This window comes from Malania oleifera, chromosome 12 (genome assembly GCF_029873635.1).
Source record: "Malania oleifera isolate guangnan ecotype guangnan chromosome 12, ASM2987363v1, whole genome shotgun sequence".
In the NCBI taxonomy this organism is placed as follows: Eukaryota; Viridiplantae; Streptophyta; class Magnoliopsida; order Santalales; family Ximeniaceae; genus Malania; species Malania oleifera.
This window is the reverse complement of record NC_080428.1, coordinates 23,557,155-23,583,234: the sequence shown is the minus strand read 5'-3', so window position 1 is coordinate 23,583,234 and position 26,080 is coordinate 23,557,155.

Sequence of the window (26,080 nt, the reverse complement as noted above, 5' to 3'; positions counted from 1 at the left end):
TCCATGAACAAGTCAATTTTTTCAATATACACAAAAGGTTGACAGTTGTCTGGCAGAACACTCACAGACGGCTCACTAGTCATTGGCAGTCGTGTGTCCATTACTTGGCAGTCGTCTATCACTCTTCGAACTTGTATTAAAACACTTCAAAACATGCCAGTTGTCTGTCTCTGAACAGACAGTCGTTTTTCGGAAGATTTTCCTCATTTCAACATATTTTTGAATTCTCTCTTCTTTGTTCAATTAATCTTGGAATATGAGTTTGTTTAACTTTGAAAAACGTGTTCCAAGTTTTATACTAAGGTCTCTAAGTCTCTTTTCCTAATGAGCTTTAAAATGAAAGATTCATATTTGAATATACTTAGAAGTACTTACAAAGACTTTGTCCTAAGCTTATTTGGACACTTTCTTTGCTTCGAGTCCCTTCAATGTTGCTTCTTCAATTTTTCAATCTTCTATGAGCTTTCATTGAGGATCTTTGGTGTTCTTACATGAATTTCCTTGTTCATTGATCCTTGTAAGCTTTCATGTCAAGGTATATGTAATTTGAGCAAATCATTTTTGCCTACAGTCATATCACTTGAAAATGCATTAAATAACTTTACTTTTTTATCATCAAAACTAAGAGTTTGTAAACCTAATTAGGCCAACAATCTCCCCTATTTTGATGATGACAAAGAATAAGAAAAGATATTAAAATTAAAATTAATGCTCCCCCTGTCAATAAGCATAAATTTAAAATAATCTCATTAAGACACATTAAGGCATAAGTTCCAAGATTCCAAGATTCATAAAATTCTTCATAGATCATACTAGAAATAAAAACATAGTACATCATACTGGAAATAAAAACATACATAAGCAAATACATACATAAGTTCATAGACTTTGCTCAACACACATACTCCCCCTCTTGACATCAACAAAAAGTCATAAAACATTCAGAAACTGAGCATGTGTAGCAAAAGTGTTAAAAACAGTTCTATTTCGGCAATGCGATTATCTAGATAAGTGTATTTGTCATCAATGTTTGAGATCTTATCCCGAAGAGAAGCAAAATTTTCACACATTTCAGAACTGAAGCTGGTATAATTATGATAAAATGGAACAAACCAAGGTGGCATATCAACTTCTTCAGGAGCTAGATCCCTTTCTTCTTGTGCTGGCCTTGTCGATTTATTGCCTCTAAACATCCATCATTCGATACTTTTTATAACCCATCTTTTTAATGTAGTAGTGGAAAATACATGGTAATGGGTTCGCTTTACTATTTTTGACGATGGAGAAAGGACTTGAAATTGAGCGAAGACCAAGGAGAGAATGCCTCCATTTTAGGATGATGCTTGCTAAATCTATTTTCTTCCCTTTTAATAAGCACTACATTACAAAGCAATCGAAGAAGGACACATGATCAAAGGATCCGGTCCTCGGAATTATATTATACGATGGTCTTGTACAAGATTTGTGCTTGGAGGTTTAGCTATTTGTATGGTGGAGGATGTCCAAAATAAATAGGTGCATCGTTCATTACCAAGGGCAAAAATTCTTGTGGTGAAAATCCTTGCTCCATAGTCCACTGTTTTTCTACTGGAGCACACTCAAAATTCCCATGCTTGATGTGAATAATTTTCCGTAAAGAGTGTGGGGTAAGTGTTATTTTCTGGCCATAAATTTCATTAACAATTCCAACTTCTTTATTTACCAAGTTTGAGTAAAAAATCTTAATCCGATCTGGGTAATACCCCTTAACTTGGTGAAGAATGAACTTATCCCATCCTATATTTTTTAACATTTCAAGGATTTCACGCAAGTTTTTCAAAGAAAGTAACATGTATTACCTTGCAGAACATTGGATCAATTACTGACATATGATTTTGATATAATGCTCTCGCATGCAACGAAACTAGCCATTTTTCTATGTCATCGTTGCTTGTAGGCTCTGAAGAAGATGAGGAGGCTTTTTCTTTTCTTCCTACGGTTTTGGTATGAACCATTTTGAAATAGTTGAAGTTTAGAAAACCCTAGATGTGTATAGATTAGGGTTATGATGGATGATCGTTGGGAGGAGTTTAGGGGAGAAATAACTTTGAAGAGAATGAAGAGGAGTTGATTTAGAGAAAGGGATACGAATGGACAAATTTCTGGGGGCTTTAAAAATAGTGTTTTTATGTGAAATGAACACTACCCGCCGTAAGACAGTCATCTGTCACTAAGTTGACAGTCGTCTGTCCACTATCTTTTTACACAGACAGTAGCCTGCCAGTCGCTTGCTCGCTATCTGGCAGTCGTCTGCCTTGAATAGTTGTTCTTGTTTTCTTTTAGTTAACTTCACTTATATGTAACATTCCTAATTCCCGTCTGATAAATAAAAATTGATCTTCAGCTAATGGTTTTGTAAAAATATAAGCCAATTGATTGTTGGTATTAACAAATTCAAGTACTATTTCTTTCTTATCCACATTATCTCTTAAAAAATGATGACGTATATCAATATTCTTAGTTCTTGAATGTGATACTAGATTCTTTGAAATATTTATCGCGCTTGTATTATCACATTTTATGGGGATTGTTTGGTATTGGATTTTAAAATCCCTTAATTGTTGTTTCATGTATAAAGTTTGAGCACAACAGCTCCCAGCTGCTATGTATTCCACTTCAGATCTAGATAATGCTATGGAATTTTGTTTCTTTGAAAACCAAGAAACTAGTGAGTGTCCTAAGAAGTGACAAGTCCCACTAGTGCTTTTTCTATCTATTTTGCATCGCGCATAATCTGCATCTGAATAACTTATCATTTCGAAATCAGTTCCTTTTGGATACCATAATCCTAAATCTAGTGTGCCTAACAAATATCTAAGAATTTGTTTCACTGATATTTGATGTGATTCCTTAGCAGCTGATTGGAACCTAGCGCACATACACACACTAAACATGATATCTGGTCTACTTGCTGTTAAGTAAAGTACGCTTCCTATCATGCATTGGTAATGCTTGATATCTACTTGTTTCCCTTTTTCATCCTTGTCAAGACTAGTTAAGTGCTCATGGGAGTTCCTATAGGTTTACTTTCTTCCATATCAAACTTCTTTAACATGTCTTTAAAATACTTAGTTTGATTTATGAAAGTTCCATTTTTAGCTTGTTTGATTTGTAATCCTAGAAAGTAATTTAACTCTCCCATCATGCTCATTTCAAACTCTCTTTGCATAGTTGTAGCAAATTCATTACACAAGTCTTCATGAGTTGCTCCAAATATAATATCATCAACATAAATTAGTACTATAAGCATATCATTTTCTTTGGTTTTTATACATAAAGTGCTATCTATCTTTCCTTTTGAAAAATTGTTTTTGAGTAGGAATTTGCTTAGTCTATCGTACCAAGCTCTAGGAGCTTGTTTCAATCCATATAAGGCTTTAGTTAGCTTGAATACATGATTTGGATTTTTAGAGTCTTCAAAACCTGGAGGTTGTTTGACGTAAACTTCTTCATTAATATAGCCATTTAGGAATGCATTTTTTACATCCATTTGGTATAATTTGAAGTCTTTATTTGCTGCATAGGCAAGAAGCATCCTTATTGCTTCCATCCTTGCTACAAGAGTAAAGGTTTCTTCATAATCAATACCTTCTTCTTGATTATATCTTTGTGCTACAAGCCTAGCTTTATTCCTTACAACTACCCTAGTTTCATCCTTTTTATTTCTAAACACTCATTTAGTTCCTATGATTGACTTATCTTTGGGTTTAGGTATAAGTTCTCATACTTGACTTATTTCAAATTAATTTAGTTCCTCCTGCATAGCTATAATCCAAGAATCATCTTTTAAAGCTTCTTCTATATTCTTGGGTTCATCTTGAAACAAGAAAGCATAATGGTTACAAATATTTTTTAATGAGGCTCTAGTGGTTATTCCTTTTGATGGTTCACCAAAAATTTGGTCTTTTGGGTGACTTTTAGCATATCTCCATTCTTTAGGTAGTTCTTGATTTTCAATGGTGTTTTCTTTTGAAGCTTCATAATTATTTTCTTCTTTTATTTTAGTATCTTTTTCTTTTTGTGAATTATCTTCTTTTTCATCAATCTTAATTTTGTTGTCATGATCATTTGATTTGTCAAACGTTATGTGTATTGATTCAATAATTGTAAGAGTTATTTTATTGTAAACCCTATAAGCTTTACTATTTGTTGAGTAACCTAAGAATGTTCCTTCATCAGATTTTGCATCGAACTTTCCTAGATCATCTTTAGTATTAAGGATAAAGCATTTGCATCCAAATACATGAAAGTAGGAAATATTGGGTTTTCTTCCTTTCCATAATTCATATGGTGTTTTGTCTAAACTAGATCTTGTGGATACTCTATTTATAATGTAACAAGCTGTATTCACAGCTCCTGCCCAAAAGTATTTAGGTAGACTATTTTTGTTTAGCATAGTTCTTGCTATTTCTTGTAAGGTTCTATTTTTTCTCTCTACAACTCCATTTTTTTGTGGAGTCTTAGGTGCTAAAAAATTGTGGTTTATTTAATATTCATTGTAGAATTTTTCAAAATTTTTGTTTTTAAACTCCCTACCTTGATAACTTCTAAAGTTTGTTATATTATAGCCCTTTTCATTTTGTAATTTCTTACATAAAGTGATTAGCATGTCACATGCTTCATCTTTGTTTGCTAAAAATAATACCCAAGTGAATCTTGAATAATCACCCACTATTACAAAAGCATATTGTTTATCTCCTAGGCTTAAGGTTCTAGTTGGACCAAGGTGCAGTAGTTCTAGAGGTCTTTTAGTAGAAATATATTTTTTTATTTTTAAAACTTGTTTTGACTTGTTTTCCCTTTTGGCATGCATCACACATCTTGTCTTTTATGAATTTGGTATTTGGTAATCTTTTTGCAAGATTTTTCTTTGATAATTTGGATAATAGGTCCATGCTAGCATGTCCTAATTTTCTATGTCATAGCCAACTTATTTCATTCATTGTTGTCAAACAAGTAACGTTTTGATTTGCTAGATTCTCAAGGTTTATACAATAAACATTATTTATCCTATTGGCTATAAACAAGCTTTCATTGTTCTTAGGATTTTGGATAACACATTTTTCTTTCTTAAAGGTTATTTCAAACCCTTTGTCGCTTAGTTGGCTTATGCTTAAAAGGTCGTGATTTAATCCTTCTACCAATAACACATTATCAATGGTAAGAGAAGGTTTTTTACCTATTTTTTCAATGCCAATAATTTTACCTTTGGCATTGTCGCCAAAGGTGACATATCCCCCATCCTTTTGCCTTAGTGTGGTAAACTTGGTCTTGTCACCGGTCATGTGCCTTGAACATCTGCTGTCCAAGTACCATTTATCCTTTGATGGTGTAGTCCTAAAGCATACATACAATGAGGAATTCATTGTGTTATTCTTTGGAACCCAAATTCTTTTAACTTCCTTTGTGTTGTTTTTAGTTCCATTATTGACTCTCCATTCTCCTTGAATTTTAACATATTTTCTTTTTAATGGCCAATTGAACATTATATGCCCTTTAGTTTTGTACATATAGCAAGTGATGTGTTCATGTTTGTTATTTGAGGAGTTGCTAGCATAGTGCTTGGCTTCCTTGACAAAGTATCCCATGTACAATTTTTTATTCTTTTTATTTGTTTTACCATTATAATCTATCCCTTCTTTATTTCCATGTAGCCTTTGCTGTCCAATCATCTTTTCAAAATTTTATTTACCTTTGGTATAGTTATATATAATTTTCTCCTTATCCTCTACTAATTTCTTAAGTTCATTTACTTCTAAATCTTTTTTATTCAAATCATCTTCTTAAGTTTTGCCTAACTCTTGAGTTACTTTATTTACTTCCTTTTCTAACTTCTTAATACAAGAGTCTTTTTCTTTTTCAATGGTTTTGAATGATTCAAGTTGCTTCAGTAGTTCTTTATTTTAATCTTTCAAGGTTATATTTCTTTTGGAAAATTTTATGAATCTCTTATGTAAAGAAAACAACTCAGCTTGTAATTCCTTATAGGAAAGCATGCTGTCACGTGACTCATCACACGACTCATTGTTAGATTCTGTAGAGGAATAGTAGGAGTTTACCTCTTCGTTATTAGCTATGAAGCATATGTTTGCCATCTCTTGTCCACTTGATTCATTTTCTGTCTCGCTGGAGCTAGAATCATCCCACGTTGCTTTCATCGCTTCCTTCTTCTTTTTCTTGTCTTTCTTGAGTAATGGGCAGTCTAACTTGATATGACCTGGTTTCTTGCAGTGATAGCATATAGGAGGTTCATTCTTACCTTTATTTTCTTTTCTACTTATCTCTCCTTTTTCAGATTTCTTTTTGTTAAATTTTCTAGGAAACCTCTCATTTTTCCTATAGAACTTTCCTAGTCTCTTAGTGATGAATGCTAATTCATCTTGATCTAAGTCTCTTAATTCACTTTCTTCTTCACTCGATCTGTTACTAGAGGCTTTTAATGCTATGGATCTTTTATGTTTGGGTTCAGGATTCCTTTCCTTTAGAGCCATCTCATAAGTGAGTAGTGAACCAATGAGTTCATCTAGAGAGATGCTCTTAAGGTTTCTACCTTCTGTAATGGTTGTAGCTTTTGGTTCCCATATGGAGGGAAGGCCTCTTAGAATTTTTCTAATCATTTTGTAGGTAGTATAGGTTTTTCCTAAGGCATTTAAGGAATTTATTTTGTGGGTAAATCTGGTGTACATGCTTGATATTGTTCCATCTGAATTCATCTTGAATGCTTCATATTCGCTTGTCAACATATTTATCCTATTGTCCCTAACATCTATAGTTCCTTCATATGTTTCTTCTAATTTGTCCCATATTTCTTTTGCCGTCTTGCATGCCATGACGCTATTAAATTCGTCAACATCTAAGGCACAGTAGAAAGAATTTATTGGGTTTGAATTGATTTGAAGCATTTTATAATCTGAATCGGTCATATCCTTTTTCTCTTTTGGAATCTATTTTCCATCTACGATTTTAGTGGGAATAAGGTCTTCATCCATAACTACTTCCCATGCTTTCCAATCCATGTGTTGGAGATAGATTTGCATTCTCTTTTTCCAAAACGTATAATTATGTCCACAAAAGATTGGTGGACGTGTTAAGGATTGACCTTCACTGAAGGGTGCTACTCCTATATTTGCCATTTGATCCTTTTATAGTTTCTAGTTAGGAATTATTATAACTAGGCTCTGATACCAATTGAAATCGGAATAGCTTCCCAAAAGGGGGGTGAAATGGGTTTTAGAAATTTTATTCCCCTTAGTCTTAGTTCTTTTGAGTTGTAACAACAATCAAAACTTAAACACAATCACAATCAATACACCTGTATAAATGTGAAAATTTGTTGAACTTGTTATAAGCCCTGTATCACAATTATTCTTCTTCCTAATGTTTAGCTTTTAAATAAACTTTTAGATTAATAAGTCAAGGATGATCAACCTACATAGTCCCTTTCCGTTTCAACAATAAATGCTGATCAAGCCAAAAAAAAATTACCTTTCGGTCTATTTAACAACCAAACATTCAGAGTTGAGTTTTAAATCAACCACATAGATTATATCTTTTGCTGAAAAATAAAGAGTAGGGTGGAGAGAGAAGAATACAAGGTTTTTTACGAGGTTCGGCTTCAACACAGCCTATGTCCTTACCCTTCGCAAAACCACCAAAGGATTCACTATTACTGTTCATTTACCAGGCGGAACAATACCAGTTACAAACACTCCTTAGGTAAGGCTAGAGCCCGCATTCTCCAAACAATATCCCCTTGTTTGGTCCAACGATTCAGCACTCAAACCATCAATTAACCTGTTAAAAAAATATAAAATAAGGCGTACAAGTACTTGCTCCTCAAAGAGCTGATTAGTACATATTGAAACACTACGTACTTCAGTAAATTCAAAACATGAATTTTAGAATGAAGCTCTTAGAAACTTATCAGCGTAGGTATCTCTCAATGGATGAAAGAATCAACAACTTGATGCACAAACTCAGGGAGAAACTCAGCAAAGCTTTCAGAGAATTTCATGAGTAATGAGAGCAATAGCACACTTTCAGAATTTCAGTAGGCTTTGAGAGAGATTTAGAGCGGAATTGATTTCTTGGTGTATAAAATAATCATCCTTGAGGGTATTTATAGAGATAGAAAACCTCCTTACTTATTCCCCAAGTGTACTTAGAGTTGTTTCCAAGTTTTAAAATTATTTAAGCTTCAAATAATTTTTATTTCAAAAAATATATCCGTTGGAAATTTGAAAATTGTCGCGAGCCAGACGACTATAAAGTCCTGGCAGTCGTCTGTCCATATGTTATAACTATAAATTTCCCAGGCAGAGAGGTGGCAGTCATCTGTCACTTGATTGGCGGTCGTCTGTCCCCAGAATAATTTAGTTTTAATACAACACAGTAGGGTGGTAGTCGTCTGTCCATATGGTGATAGTCGTCTATCCATGAACAAGTCAATTTTTTCAATATACACAGAAGGTTGACAGTCGTCTGGCAGAACACTCACAGATGGCTTACTAGTCACTGGCAGTCGTCTGTCACTCTTCTCACTTGTATTAAAACACTTCAAAACATGCCAGTCATCTGTCTCTAAACAGACAGTCATCTGTCAGAAGATTTTCCCCATTTCCACATATTTTTGAATTCTCTCTTCTTTGTTCAATTAATCTTGGAATATGAGTTTGTTTAACTTTGAAAAACGTGTTCCAAGTTTAATAGTAAGGTCTCTAAGTGTCTTTGCTTAATGAGCTTCAAAATGAAAGATTCGTATTTGAATATACTTAGGATTACTTACAAAGACTTTGTCCTAAGCTTATTTTGACACTTTCTTTGCTTCAAGTCCTTTCAATGCTACTTCTTCAATCTTTCAGTCTTCTATGAGCTTTTATTGTGGATCTTTGGTGTTCTTACATGACTTTCTCTGTTCTTTGATCCTTGTAAGCTTTCATGTTAGGGTATATGTAATTTGAGCAAATCATTTTTTCCTGTAGTCATATCACTTGAAAATGCATTAAATAACTTTACTTTGCTATCATCAAAACTAAGAGTTTGTAAGCCTAACTAGGCCAACATAGTTGTTTAAAAGTCTCATGTAAGTACTTCACATATTTTTCAATATAAGTGATTGAAGCTTTTAGGATTTAATATTGACTTAGAGACCTGATTTTGAAAACCCCATAAAATATATTTTCAAAATCTTAATTCAATATTCTAAGTTTAAAAGCTAACAAGCTTTTGAAAAACAAATTTCTTAAATTCATAAAAATTGCAAGCTCATGTGACTGACTGTGCATGCTCAGTCAACTAATCATTTAAATGTTGTTTAAAGAAAGCAAACAAAATAGCATCGGGCGATTGACCCGATCAGGCTCAGGCGACTAACCCTATTCTACGTTTGAAAATTCGTTGTGATTTAAAAGCACAGGCAACTGACCCTTTGGGATAAGACGACAAACCTTCGAGAATTAAAAATTAAAACAGCAAGAGAATATTTCCAAAATTGATTGCTTGGACCCCAAACAATGAGAAAACTTGGGAAAAACACCAAGTAACTTGGGGAATACGAAAATAACTTTTTAAACTCTATAAATATAATTTGATTTCAACAATTACATAACCAGCAATCAGCATCCAATATTACCCTCATACTCTCAAAGTTCTCTTAATGAATACACTTTACTGAAAGTTCATTTGTAGAGACCCGAAAAATAGAAAAGATAAGAAAAATATAAGAAAAGAGGAAAATGGTTTGGTGAGGAGAAAACCGGCAACGATTTTCTATATTGCTAAGAAAACCGTCGAAGGTTTTATATATATAATTACATCACCTAGATGAAAGGGTAAACAGTGAAACTGGTTTGGTTAAAGACAAAACCGGTGACTGTTTTCTAGGAGCCTAAGAAAGCCATCGACAATTTTTGCCTAGGACAAAATGGTATATAAGGGTTGCATGTCATTTTCTTGTTAAAAGTTCAAAACCTCTCTCTCTCTCTCTCTCTCTCTCTCTCTCTCTCTCTCTCTCTCTCTCTCTCTCTCTCTCTCTCTCTCTCTCTCTCCTCATTTTCTCACTCTAAACTCGCCCCATCAACGATCAGACTTCATATTTAAGGCCTAGCGACGATCCTCGTCAATTTGAACGAAGCATAATTATGTTTTGAGGATCCCATGCACCACTCCAAAGTCGAGGTAAGGGTGTTAAAAGTTGGTATTTGATTTATTAAATGATTATAATTGAGAGGTTAAAGTTGATTGAACTAGGAAAAATGTAAATTCCAGGATTTTGGTGCAAACACCGTAGGCATGGGTTTAAGGTCCCTGTGGGCATTTCCTCAGGGAATGAGGTAAGAGTAATAAACACTTGCTTGTTTGATGTTTCGTTGATTAAATGGAGTACGTGGGTCTAGGAAAATGTGAATGTGATATTAATCTGGGGAAATACATAATTTCAAGGTTTTTGAGTTTTGAACGCCGCAGGCATGATTATATAATTTTAGCAGGCCTCTTGATAATCGGGTAAGGGGAATAAGTTAAGTTAGATAAATTCAGCAATTTTATTAATTAAAGTATAACATGTGTTTATGAGATTTTAGCATATGATTTACTAAATATTATAGAATATAAATTTAGAGTATGAAGTTTCAATTTTACATTGGTTGTATATTTGTGAAAATTCAGAAATTGGGTTATAGGAAAGTTTTACAAATGATATGTATTATTTTTATATAGTAGGAAAATTTAGTTTTACCTGTACAGATTATAGTATAAGAGTTTCATTAAAATTGTGTGGCATGAGAAATATCAGATATAGTACAAAGATTTAATACAAAGTTTTATGTAGCTGTTATCGAACCATGATATTATACCTTTTATGGAACCATGATTATATACAGCTTTCACAAAACCATGATTATATACAGCTTTTACAGAACCATGATTATATGCAGCTTTTACAGAACCATTATTATATACAACTTTTATAGAACCATGATGTTATACAGTTATTATAGAATCATGGTATACAGTTTATATAGAATCATGGTATATAGTTTATACAAAATTATGGTAAAACAGTAATATATAGAAATAGTATTATATAGTATAAGAACCCTGATGGATTAGAGTAGATCACAGAGCACGGTACCGTAGCTATACAGTATAGATAGTGCAACGACACATCTCAGATAGAGTGTGGAATTGACAGTTGATTGTGCCTAGAGGAGAGATGAAGGCTCCCTGGCAGTCAAGTCCAGGTTGAGGAGGCCAATCGGACTAAAGAGGTTTATAGTTTGACTTAGCTTGGTAGGCCAGCCAGAGTTAAGTCCAGCCCACGGGCCGCACAACCCAAGCGTATGAGGTTAATTCATGCATACAGTTATCCATCCAGGGAAGTTTTCATAGTTATATATATAAATAAAATTATATAGTTCTATAAAGAATAGGAACTATCTACTACAGTTAAAAGTATGTTCAAGTAGAAAGCTTATTTTAAAAGGCATAAGCATGAGTTATGATATGTTTTACCTCAAAATGTTATCATAGCTACAGTTGAATTAATAATTATGTTATTCAAGTAAAACTCATTTTCCACACACTGGTTGTAATTTATTCTGTCTTACTAAGAGGTGTATCACCCCATAATTCCAAAACATTTCAAGTGATCCAGATAGATGTGTGGAGCGAGCTCCAAGATAGAGGGGACTTTAGTACTACCCTAGCTACAGGGTAAATTTTTGAGTTGGGAGCTGTATTTTTGGGTATGCCCCTAGGACATTGTATTTCTTTTGGGAGATGTACATGTATATTTTAGGAAATACTGAAACTTTAGTATTGTAAGTAAGGTTAAAGTGTTTTTATGTTTTCAGCTGCATAGATGGTGAGTTTTGTGAACAGGTATCCTCGGTACCACTTGAGGTCTAAGACGTTATAGTGGATATTGTCATAGGTATCAGAGTAATATTATATTGTTGCAGTATTTATTAAGTATATAAATAAAATGGTAATGATTTTGGGGTCGTGACATCATTGCTGAGTTCTTGCTAATCAATTCTCATAGTACTCTGAGTTTTCAACTAAGATTTCAATCTAAGAATAAATCCATGGTGATATATATCTGAGCTTCAAAATCTTTATATTGATAAATTGCTAAAGTACATTCTGATTTTAACTGTACTAATAAGTTTTTTTGAGAGTGTTTCTTGTACACAAAATTGTTCTTATATCTGTTGTTGTTTTTGACGATTCAGGGGATTGAATCGTTGGACTAGCGAGAGGGGATTCTCGTTAGAGAGGAAACTCCACTTGAGAATAAGAGAGGTTGTAACTTTGGCCTAATATAGAAAGTTGGAATCATCACAGGGGTTAGTTAGGGCAAGGACGTAGGCCTTGGGCTGAACCTTGTAAAAATTTGGTGTATCTCTCTCTTCCCTACTCTATTTAATTTTATGCATATATAAAATGCATGGATGTAATTTCTGGAAATTAATTTGTTATTGGAAATTGTGGAAACCTTAATTAAAGGGAGCACGTTGATTGATAAATATCAAAGCTCATTAACTTATTGATTAGTTACATACTTAAATTCAAGTAAATTATTTGATATCAAAGTCTGAATTTTGGAAGCTTGCTGAAATTTCTATTTTGTTTTATATTGTGAAATCAAGCTTACCTTGTTGATTGGATTGACATATTCAAAAGCTAAATTGAGTTCTGATTTTGAATTAAATTGTTAAATGAATATTGATAAAATTGCAAAGCGTTGTAAAATAAAATCTCTGAAATTTTATTCAAGTTGATCTTTTCATTCATAAAGATTTAATCTTAAATTGGTTCTTAGTGGTACTTGTGATTGCAAATCAATTATACTTGTGTGATTGCTCAATATAAAATAGTTGGGAAAGACTGAATAAAAAGATTTATAAAGAAATTTTTAAAACCCAATTCACCCCCTCTCTTGGGAGTACACCTTATATCTCAACAACCAATCCAAGTTCAATTCTTTTATGATATTCAAGTTTAGCTGATGAATTCTGAATACCAAGTAAAAATCTCAGAACCTCTTATATTCAAAATCAAATTTTATTCCTTGAAATATAATTTTAGAGATTTGATTTAATAAATTCTGAAACTTTCCTTTAATTTTCTGAGCAAGATTAACTTCAGCAGTAAAGTAAAAATCAAAATATAAACTTAGAACTAGTTAACCCAATCAATAATCACCAATATGTTCTTTGATTTCCAATATAAAACCAATTTAGTAATTTCAGCAACTTCCTAAATTCACCAAGTATTTAATGATCATACATGCAGGTTATATGCTTGCAGTAAATTTAAAGTGAGTAGAGAGAAGAGCTGAGAACTAGATTTTTCACAAGGTTCGGTTGGAAGCCTACGTCCTTGCCCAAAGCAACTACTGTGAGGATTTTCCTTTTCAACTTATTTTCAGGATAAGTTACAACCTCCTCCTAATCAAGTCAAGTGCCCTCTCTAACAAGAATACCCCTTCTTGTTAGGCAACGATCCAACAACCTGAATCGCCAATACAATAGAAAAATAAGAACAACTTTGGTTCGTACAAGAAAACTCACAGTTAGAGCAGATTTGTACAATTAAAATCACAATATACTTTAGCAATTAATCAATATAAAGAATGAAGCTTAATAGAATATCACTGGGATTCTAATTTAATTTGAAAATCTTAGTAGAAATTGATCAAAAACCGTGAGTTGAATCAGCAAGAACATAGTAGGAACTTTAGCAACAGTATTTCAGCAATAGAGCTTTGAACGTGTGAGAATATGCTTGAGTGTTGATTATTGTTGTATTAATTCTTAAAATAAACATGTAATTATAGAGATAAAAGGTCTACTTTCATGTTGCTCAAGTTGCTTGCAAAATTTCCCAAGTTTTCTCAAAATTTGGGGGTCAAGCAATCTATTTTGGAAATTTTCCCTTGCTTTTTAATATTTAAAAACACGAAAGTCAATCGACTGTGACCTGAGGGTCAGTCGTCTGTGCCTTTATAGATCAATATATTTTGAAACACAGAATGGGATCAATCGCCTGAACCTGAGTGGTTAGTCACCTGACTCATTTCTGTCTATTTAACTTTTAGCAGCATAAAAATGTCAGTCGCCTATTTCGGTTCTATTAGCTTAATTTTATCAGCATAATAAGATCAGTCGCCTGATTAAACAATGATAGTTGCCTGAGCTTACCATTTTTAGGCTTTCAAAAACTTTGTTTCCAAAACTCTTCAAATTTTAAACTTGGAGTATTGAAATGAGACTTTTAAAAGTATTTTCCATGGTTTTCAAAACCGGGTCTCTCAGTCAATAATAGATCCTAAGAGCTTCAAACATTTATATTGAAATCGTGAAGTACTTACATGAGACTTCTTATATACTATAACATTCTAAGCACTTTAAGTCTTTATGCATTTGCTTGCTTTTGCCTTCAATGTCCATCTTGAAGCTTTCTATCTTCATTATCTTCTTTGAGTTTTAGCTTCATCAAATCTTTTGGCATTAAGTCCAAGCTTTTAATGAACTCGTTTAAGCACTTGAGATCTTGATCCTTTATCAAAAAATTTGAGCCTTGAAACTTTCACTTAACCAAATATGTTAAGAACCCTTGATTTGTTATCATCAAAAATAGATTCTAAACCTTGTTAGGCCAACAGGTCCAAACAATCACAAGGTTGACGTATTCAATGAGAATTTGATGCTTGTTATTTGGTTTTAGAAATCAAAGCTTACAATTAAGTGAAGACTTCAAATTTTTGAACAAAAATTCATTTAATCAAAATTGGTTAAGGAAGTTCTTTCAAATACCAAGAAATTTTAATTGGGGTAGTTTTGAGGGAATGGATATCATTTTTAAAATTCATTCTTTTGTGCTCAAAATTTATTGTATTTCATGAAGCATAGTAACGATATTTCTAGAAAAATTAACAATGATCTTGTCATTATAACCAAAATTTTGCTTCAGCCCAGCTTCAAACAACCTTTCACTTTCATTTTCCTATTGTCATCATTTGGAATTCAAAACCTATATTGTTTATAAGGTGATTGGCAACATCATTACTGTCAAAGATGCAAATGCAAAATATATATTTCAATGAAGCAGATGAGAAGAATTCACGAACAAGTTTGATGGTTTTGGAAACTCTTGAAGAGGCACTTGGCTAACACAATGATTGAGTCAAAATATGTTAGCAAAAGAGGGGTAGCTATATAAACAGTCATTTTTTTTTACCAAAAAAACAATAGCCCAATTGAAGAAATTTAAATTTAAATAAAAAATAAATAGAAAACAAAGTTTTTTTTACTAGGAAGTCAACAGACCCTTTTGCACTGTCATATGGCCTATTTGCCCCCACTTATGTTGCTTGGTTCCACCAATTGGCAGTTTTCTGACTCATTTAGGTGGTCGACCAACCCTAACAAAATTGGAAATTTTTTGTTGTCCTCTTGCAATTGGTTGGGAAATTTGACCATGCCATGTGTCCTAATAATGCTGTGTCAAGCAATGACATTGGAAATTGGTGGTTAATGATAGTTGTTGGTTGGTAGTTATTGGTAGTTAATTTTGAATTTGAATTTTTTAAATTCAAATTCAAAGAGGCATTTCCCTCCTTTTCATTGGAGGTTTATAAAAGACCTCTTGGAAGAGACATAGGGGCACACCCAAGTGGGGTAAAAAGTGATTTTCTAAGAGTTCTAAGAGGTTTACATTGAGAAATTGATTAAAGAAAATAAAGAGAGATAATTACATCTAATCTTTGGCTTTGGGGCACTTGGGGAGTAAATTTGAAAGACAGTGGACCTCCACTTAATCTATAGAAGAAAATTCTTCATTTAGGTTTGTGCCTAATCCTTCTCTTCATTGGTTTTCATTAGTTTTCATAGGTTGTTGCATGCAAGATGTATGGAGGCTTTTGAGTGTTTATAGTTAGATGTCTTATGTTTTTGTTATCATTTCATGTTAATATTTGTATTTTAGTGGTAATAGGACATTTTTTGCTTCAATTTCATAAGAAAAAACATGTTCTAAGAATTTTTTTAAGAATGCAATGTTTTCATGAGATTAGTCTATAGGCAATTGACCGGTCCATTTAGGTGGTCAACCATCCTCCTTGCCTTTTGAAAAAGTAGTAGTTGGGCTACCGGGCACTTGGCCATCCCTTGTAAGTGGTTAACAGCCAAATCCCTAGAGTACAATATTTTTGCACTTTTTTCCTTGATTTTCTTTAGAATTTCAAGCGTTTTTGGGTTTTTACACTCAGTAGAGTATGTGTGGTCAAATATGAATGCTATTTTAATAGAGCTTTTGTGGATTTTCTAGTAAAAAAAAAAAATTTTCTTCAATAAATGTATTCATGTGATGTTTTCACAAAGTTTTCATGCAATATTGGGGGTCATACATTGACGATGTGGATTTTGGATGTCCTCCAAATCTTTTCTAAACAAGATTTAAATACGGGTTTGTGGTTCTCCCACCAAAAATCAACATTTTTTCAAGTTACGTTTTATAGTATTCCTTTTCAAGAAGTTAAAGCTTCCTTTTTTTTTTTTTTAGAAAATTTAACTTTTTAATAAACGTTTATAATGTGGTCAATGAATGGATTAAAAAGCCTCTTTTCTAAAAAGGTAAAATGAGTGTTTTCCAGTTGGGTTTTATGATTTTCCTTCCAAAGAAACCAAATCATTCAAATTCGAGAGTTTTCATAAAATAATGCAAAAAAATATTTTTATAATTGAAACTAAATATGTTTTTTAGGAACTATAGATGGTTTGATTCATCTTTAGAGGATACATAGGCAGTCTATTTTGTATATCAAACCATACCAACCCAAAAAACTAATGAAGTTTCTCTCTCCTCTCTTCTTTATTTTTCAATGTTGCATGATTGTCTATTTGTTTTGAAGAGGAATTAAGTAGTAGGATTTTCATGAGGTTTAGTCCTTTGTACAGATCCTACGAAAGTGTTTTCGAAGTGGTTAAATGCTAGAAGATTTCTAAAAGGAATAAGAAAAAACAAAGAAAATTATAGTTTGATTTGTCAAATGTTTTTCATGTTTCAACAATTTCTTTTAGAAATTGCTTTAAAAAAGGGGAGATACACACACACACACACACACACACACACACACTCAAGATAAGTTAGCAATCATTCATAGAATGGGTATTATAGGGTGAGTCTAATTCTTTGAATTCGAACAAAAGAAATTTAAGGAATTACCTTCCCTATTCACAAAAGTACTCTCAAACCTAATCTTTTTTCAGAAAGGTTTTCCTTTATTTTACCCTTTCAAAACTAAAATAAACTAGCGAATCTATTTTGTAAAATAAGTATACAAGTTATGGAACCAATAGTTTGATTTTCTATACATGTTTTATTTGTAAACGGTCACCAAAATGTTGGCAACCAAAATAGTTCAATTGAACCTAGTGTCGATGGTAGGCTCACCAAGGCTTGGGTCCTTAACTATTAAAAATAATATTTATAACCTAACTAATCCCAAGTTCAGTAGAACAAGGAGTGAGTTGGGTGTCGATCTTCAAGGACACAATGCAGTTATTTCCCAATTTTAATATAGTTTACTAGGCTTTGAGAAAAAGGGAAAAAAGATGGGATTATGGGTTGTTTTCTAAATTACACAAGGAATGAAATTAAAATGAAATTACTTCTAGAAAGAAAGCCTTTAGTTGTGAATCCAACTTAGGCTATCATTTGTGATAACTATGTCGGATCATCTATCTGTGCTATAGTCAACGATCAAGCAATCTGCTCGAGTGTCATATGGTAGCAAGGGTGCATCAAGCATCTAGAGCATGATCGAAAACCAGAGTATATATATAGGAATCGTACCCTATTACGCACAACTGACTAAATCTCTAGTTATGATGTCCTATCCCCTAGGGTTTCATCACAACAGGAGAATTAAATGTGCATGGAAATTAAAGACATAGTATTTAAATTTCAAAATTGAAATCAAAGCATTGTAAATTGGCAAGTATTGAAAATGGCATCAATTGAAGCTCGAAAGCCTATTACTATCAATCGGGATTACAACTAAGAACCAACTACTCTATGAATCCAATCAGAGCTCTAGGGTTGTCACATGCCCTCTGAAAGTATAGGTGTATTCTCAAGAGGAGGGGCAAATTGGGTATTATAAAAATTCTTCCTAGGTTAAAATAAAATCACAATCAGTATTTCACAACCTAGGGTCTTTCTATGCAAATATCAATTCCGATGATAATCAGATATGTAAAAATTAAATCATAAACAATAATATAAATATGGAATTCAAGTGTGGGATTTAAATAAAGACAATAGACACAATATTTGTTATCGGGGTTCTACCAATCCTACCTACGTTCCCGCCTCAAGCTAACAAACAAGAGGATTCGACTAGTGCTCACTTTAACTAAACGGAGTGACACCACTTACACTCTCCTTATAAGGCAGAGACTCCCCAACTCAATTTTCGGGGCTGAGTCATAACCAATTTTCCTTACAAGATGAAGACACCTCAGCTCAATTACTAGGCTGAGCCAAATTGTGCACACTTTGCAAGATGGTGCAAATCCTAACTTTCCTAACCAAGTCTAAGCCAATCTATGAGTCTTTACAGGGCGAGTCTCCATTTTCAGGCCATGCCTGGAATACAACAAATATGAAAATATTTGTACAAATAAATTGCTTCTAAAGTAAGAAAATGTGTATAAATTTGAAGCACAATGCACCCACGTATGATGTGAAATAAGCTTAAGTGAGTATATATGGTATTTCTCAAATTGATTTTGTAATTTTTGAAAACAATGTATATGATAATGCACCTCAAAGATTCAATCCCTAATAAAAATTTTCTCCCAAAAATATTTTTCAAATAAAGTGTAGGAGAACCTAGGGTGTTTTCTTTTCAAAATGTATTTTGCAAATATATGATCTTTGACCAAAATTTGAGTATTCAATGAAAACTTCAAAGATCTTAAATCCTCAAATAATTTCCCTAAAAACGATATTCAAGAAAATAGTTCAAAGGGAAGCAAGGGTTTTTGCTCAACAAGATTTTTGCAATAAAACAATATGAGCTTTTGAATTTTGCAATGAATGTGCAAGATTCAAAAGCACCAAGAGTTTCCTCCAAAAATATTTATCAAATAAATATATGGAAAAACTTAAGTCTTACTCTCAAAAGAAATGATTTTCAAGATGAACTAGTGAATGAGAGTAAATGCACTTTGATATGAAAATATATGCCTAAAATAAATACTCTCTTTCAAGATGATTTTTCAAAAGAATAATGGAGAGAGTAAGAAATTTTTACTTAAAAGTGTAAAAATGGGAGTAAAAAATTTGAGAGAATTTTTCATGCTAACCTTTACCTAATTATGTTTATGAATGGGGTATTTATAGACTTTTCAAAAATTTGACTGTTTAGGGACACATAGGTCATTTTTAAATTTATTTAATAAAAAAATTAAGCCTAATTAGCGCTGAAAAATAAGGCAACCCAAGAGGTTCAGTTGACTGACCAAGGTGTCGGACAACTGAGCTTACAAGAACTCACGCCTTTCTACAATGGTCAGTCATCTAGCAAAAGCGTCGATCGGATGACCCGTGTAATTGTCAACGCATTATGAGAGGCTCGATCAACTGAGAAAGTGGCCGATCAGCTAAGCTAAAGGTGATTTCTAAACCTTCATAGGTTCAGTTGATTGAGGGGATTATAATCTGTTTAGGTCGGTTGACCAAGGAAATTGAAAACTTGGGTTTTTGCCCTGATTTTGACCCTAAAGTTATTCCAAAACTCTTGTATGATTTTAGCTTTTATGAAAAGGATTTTTGGTGATAGTGTTAGTCCCTAAGGTCTATCTACGGTCATTCTGAGCTTTCATCCACATCATATGTGATATGCATTATTACAAACCAAAAACCTAAATGCAATACAAGATAAAACAAAAAATGTTTTTTTCTTCTTCTTCTTTTGCTCTTCTCGTTCTTCATGGAATACGCTAGACAATTTAATATATAAGTTCTTTGGGCTTCCATTTCTCCTTCACCTCATGTATGTGCTAAAACATGAACCTGTTCAAACACTAAATGCACACATGAGATACGAGTGGTTTGTCATAATCAAAATGGGATTGGATACAAAAAGTCAAAAATCTCCACTTTTTTTATGATGACAAACACACACGAGCAAAAAATGGGTTAAGCCTTTAAAAGGCTTCCCCTTACAATATGCATAACTAAAAATAAGCAATATAGCTCAGGCATATCAAAATACTGAAGACATTTTAAAGTAATCATGCATTTAGATTTTCCAATGAAGCTGATTAAAGCTCTGAAATTTACCCTATTAAAAATATTTACTCTATTTGAAAATTTTCACCTTTTATCATTTTTATCATTTTGCTCATAAAATTCTCCCCCTTTTGGCATTAGCAAAAGGGTTAGGCTAAAAAAAATGATTTTGATCATTTAAAACAAACTTAGCTTAAGACAACTCCCCCTTTCTGATATAAAATTTGGCCATAAATAAATGTACAACTGTTTGAAGAATAAAGCAATTAAGCACATGAAAATAGTACAACTAGTCATTAAAAGATTAAAATGACATGTTAAACTTGGTTAGGCCATAAAAATATACAAACCGTTGCAATTGAAACATTTCATAAGACCCGTGAAAAATTTGAGTTCAAAGCACACTGCATATGAAAGTAAAGAGTAGGTTTGAGCATAATTTCAGTCTAAGTCGTTCACATGCATTTCCATATATGATTTTCGAACTAGTTTAGCAATTCAAAAACGTATATAAATAATAAGGCAAGATATAAAGAGATTTAGTTTAAAGACATTTCTTGCCAAAATATATTTATACATATAAATATAAATAAATATATATATATATATATATATATATATATATATATATATCCCTTTATGATTATCAATAAATACTAGGAATGATGCTTGCTGAAAAAGAAACTTTAAAGATCATGCAATCCCAATTTTTGTGGTAATCATTTAAGTACATTCCTAATATAACTAGAAAAAAAAAAAACCATATAAATCCTAATGATATCTGGAAATTAAATACAATGATCATATGGCAAATCCAAAGAATATGTGGCTAAGTATAATATTTTTCACTTAAAGTATTTGTTGGCCTTACAAGGCCTAACATCTTGTTTTGATGCTAACAAATAAGTGGAACTTAACATGTTTGGTTAAGTGATGACATTTCAGGACTCAAGTTTGAGAAAGCAAGGTCAAGTGTTCAGAAGGATTCATAAAAGCTTATATTTCAAAGAAGAATGATCATATGAAGCTTAAAGCATGGATTCCAAAAGGATATAATAAAACTTGAAGATTATAAGAGCCTAAATATTAAAGAGAAAGCTCAAAGCATATTAAAGTTTGAAGACAAGATGGAGCCAAATAAAGCATGAAGACTTAAGCGCTTAGAATGTCTAAGTCTTACGAAGTCTTTATGTAAGTACTTCATTCGATTTCAATATCGATACATGAAGCTCTTAAGTTAATTACTTGGACCTAGATACATTTTAAAATACTTGGAAAATATTTTTATAAGGTCAGAAGTTATTTCAAAAAGGTTAAAATTGTTTTTGGATTGAGAAGCACTAAAACAGGATTTTTCAAATTCTGTTATTTTTTCTATATCTGTATCGATGAGCATTGTTTTCAATCAAACACTCCTTATTTTAAAAAGTGTTCATAATGAAAGTTATCGTATTTTATCTTAGACTTACATTGATACTAAGAACATCCAATTTGAAGATATAGAGAAAAGGCTATGACCAAAATACTAAAAGGTGGTCAAAGTTATCAACACCTCAGCCAACTGACTGGTCAGCCAACTGAGTGTTGTGTCAGCCAACTGACTGGTCAGCTGACTGACCAATTTGAACTATGTTTAGTCAGCTGACTGACCATTATTTTTTGAAAATCTTGCACAAATAGAGAGGTGTTAGCCGCCTGTCCAGCCGACTGACCCTATATAAACACTTACCCAGTCGCTTGTCCAGCCAACTGACCCTACGGAAATTTAAATTTTGAACTTTAATGGGAAAATTCTAAAAATTTGTTTTTCAGATCTAAACGTTATAAAAACTTGGGGGACACTCCAAGCAACTTGCGAAATAAGGAAACTCACTCTAAAATCTCTATAAATACATGGTTTTACAAATCAAATTATACCAAGCAATTGAAAATCAATTTTCAAAGCCGAAACTCTCGTACTTTTAAATTTATCATGCTCTCATCTTTACATATCTGAATTGTTGAGATTTTCTAGAAGCAACTGATCTATCCTTCTCTGCATTTCTGAATTGTTGATTCTCATCTAGAAGGAAAACTTGGTGAAATCTCTTTTGAGCTTCAATTGTATTTCATATTGATATTTTGATTGAAGTATATAGTATTTGAAATTGTACTGAACCACCTTATGTTAGGGTAATTCTTTGTACACAAATTATTGATCTTGTTCTTGTAGATTTGACGATTCAAGGATTGTTTGGATCGTTGCCTAAGTGTGGGGTATCGCTTGGAGAGACATTGCTCTAGCCTAGTGAAGGAGTGTTTGAGCATGGGGTATCGCTTGTAAGGTTTTGTTCAGCCTGGAAAGGAACTGGTTTAGTGTAATCCTTGGTGGTTTGCCAAAGGCAAGGATGTAGGCTGGGGATAAGCCAAACCTCATAAAAACCCAATCTCTCTCACTTTCCCTTACTCTTTTTAATTTCCAGCATACATATAAACTACGTGGATGACTTAATTTCTTAATCTTATATACTACGTAATTTGGAAATTAAGTAAACTTAAGTTTAATTTTGATTTGGGATTGCGGAAATCAAAAGGGAGTACGTTGGTTAATCAATACTTTGCGGAAACCTCAAAGGGAGTACGTTGATTGGTTAACACTCAAAGATAAATTAACTAAGAGTTTATTTAAATTTTGAGTTTTTGGGAATTTGAGTTGTGGTTTGCATTGAAGAATCAATTTCATTCTCTACAGGGCTTGCATAAAATTTCATACACACAGGGCTGTTAACAAAAGCTGAAAGCTGAATATTAAAGTTTGTGGATTGAACATTTTGATTGTTGAATGGTTGGTTGATTGTTTAAAGTTTTATTTACTTGTGTTGTATTGGTTACTTTGTTGGTATATGGTTGCGGATTAAATATTTTTTCAAGTATTTGTTATATATTGGATAAATCAACAAGAAGTCAAGAATTTATTAAAAGAATTAAAAGAGGTTAAAGATTCTTGAAAAGAATTTAAAAGAAATTTTTTAAACCCAATTCACCCCCCTCTTGGGACTACACCTTAATTTTCAATATTCAATGAAAACATTACAATTAAGAACATACCGCAGTGAGTTCAAAGCATATCTAAGCTAAAAGTTTGGTAAAGAACACAAGATAGAGATTTAAATTTAAAAGCTCCCCCTTTCAACGCTGAATACATGCTTAGATGCTATGAATTTAAGATTTACCATGGGGAGAGAGAAATTTGTTACTCTAAACACAAGGACCACAGTAAGCTATAGGTCTAAGCTAAAGGCTGGGTGAGCATATTAAATAGGTTTTTATGAAGTCTCCCCCTTTCGATTTGAATTCAATCTTAGATGGAATAACTGCTTATACTAATCAAAGATTAATTCCACTAAGTATACCAAATAGAATTAGCACTCTTTTTTCAATCAACTATGCTAGATATCTATCAAGGCATTTTATCTTTTGACCAATATAGTCTTCCCTATAGATCACACATGTATCCAAAAATATACATTTAGGCATTCTATAAAGCTCATGAACCTTAGAACAATCCATATCTAATCATAAAACTTTAAAAGTTAGATATGATGTTCAAGGATTTTAGAAGAACCTCAATATTCAAAAAGCGAAGTGATGCATGTGAGTCCTTTATGTTCTTACTTCTAGGAATGGAGCTCAGCTCCCATGAATATGCGATGATTATGTAATGATAAAATTTAATATTCATTTAACTTTCACTCATTCTTTCAAAAATATTTTAACATTTATTTTAACATAATCATCTTAGCACATGGTTTTATTTTGGGAAAATTTTTAATGAAATTTTAGCAGCATGCCGTCTGTAAATTGAACCTTTTCTCATTTTATCATGTACCTAAAACCTAATTGTTTTTGGTAAATAATTCATATAAGGCATGCAACAACCTAAAATATCTACTAGCATACAATCACATCACTGCATCAGTCATGCAGGTGGCATTCAATACAAACATGCATTTCTAGTAGATAATCAATTTAGAATATTCAGTATAGTCCAATGATAGTTCATGCAAAAAAAAAAAAAAAAAATTCAAGATATGAACTACCCATTAAAGACATTTCATCATTCATAACATTTTGGATAGTATGCTATAGTATTGTACTCATAAAGGCATATGGGCATAAAGTATAATTATGAGAGCATTTAATTTATAGAACTATGAAGATAATGCTCCCTTTGAGTTATGTGATTTACTCATTTTATGCTTTTTTCGTTCTTTTCAAAATTTTAACCAAGAGCCCTTAAGATTTTCAATTATTAAAAAAAAAAAAAAAACCCCTTGGCTTTAAGTACCTAGGCTTAGAGGACCAAAAAGTCACAATGAGTATTTCTTCAAAGCCTATATTTGCCTCTTTTCATATGAATCTCAATTCATGAGAGGCTCAAGTTTGAATGACTTTCAAATTTAACTGCTTCTAAGATGTTATTCAAGATAATGATTTATGGTTTATATCTCAGAGATGAAAGGTTCTAGATATATTTGATAGCTAAGTCCTCAACCTTTACTTTGAACCACTCAGAGGAATGATATGAATTAAGTGCTAAAGCAATTTGGGAAGATCTTGAAAAGAAGTATGAAGAAACTGAGAAAATGAAGGCTACCACTCCAAATGACTCGAGCTCAAAAGATCAAGAAGGAGAAAATGGTTGCTTTATTGCTTTAACTAACGAAAAGGTACATTCCTCTCCTTTTACATTCATTAAATGATTTGTGCAATGATTCTTGTAGTGCATCCTATAATAAATCTTGTAGTGAATCTTGTGATGAATCCTATGATGATATCATGTCAACTTATGAGGAACTTCAAAAAGAATATATTAGAACTCATAAGTTTCTTGTTAAAATAAATAAACGATATAATTCTTTGAAAAACAAGAATGAGGCATCAATGAAAGAATTAGAATCTAAAATTCTTGTTGAAAAAGAAAAAAATTTGAAAATCAAGAGATTAGAAAACAAGAATGAAAAGCTGGTGAAAAAGCTAGAAGATCTAAGATCCCAAACTTCCATTGGAAATGAGAGGGATCTTTATATTTCTGAACTTGATTGTAAAATTAACAAGATGACCAAAGAACTTGTAAGATTACAAGCAAATTGCAAAGGCATAGAAAATTCAGAAATATTAAGCCTTGAAAGTAAACTAGAGGAACAATTTAAGATCATCTATACATTTACTAGAGGCAAAGAAAATTTTGATAAGCTTATAGGCTCATAAAAGATGACCTTAGACAAAGAGGGCATATGATACAATGGAATTGAAAACAAGAAGAAAAAGGACCTCTACATGGGGTACTTTGTAAAAGCTTCCAAATACTATACTAGTACCTCCTTTAGTACATATGCTCATACCACATGCTTTTTATGTAAAAAGAAGGGTCACATCAAATTTGATTGCCCATTTAAAAGGAAAGGTGTGAAACCCAAATAAGTTTGGAGGGTCAAAGAACCACTAGGCTTTAACCCATCGAGACTCAAAGAAAAATGGATACCAAAATGAACCCCAATGACAATGATGACAAAATGAACCTACACATTGCTTGGGAAGTGGTTTGTGTCTAAAATGTCAAATCTTAGCATACGCATTCACTATACTAAGAACTTTAGAGAATCAAGCCAATATGAAAATTCATGTGATATATCCAATTTGTTTGCTTAACGTATATATATATACACATCATAATGATTGGTTAAAATATAAAAAT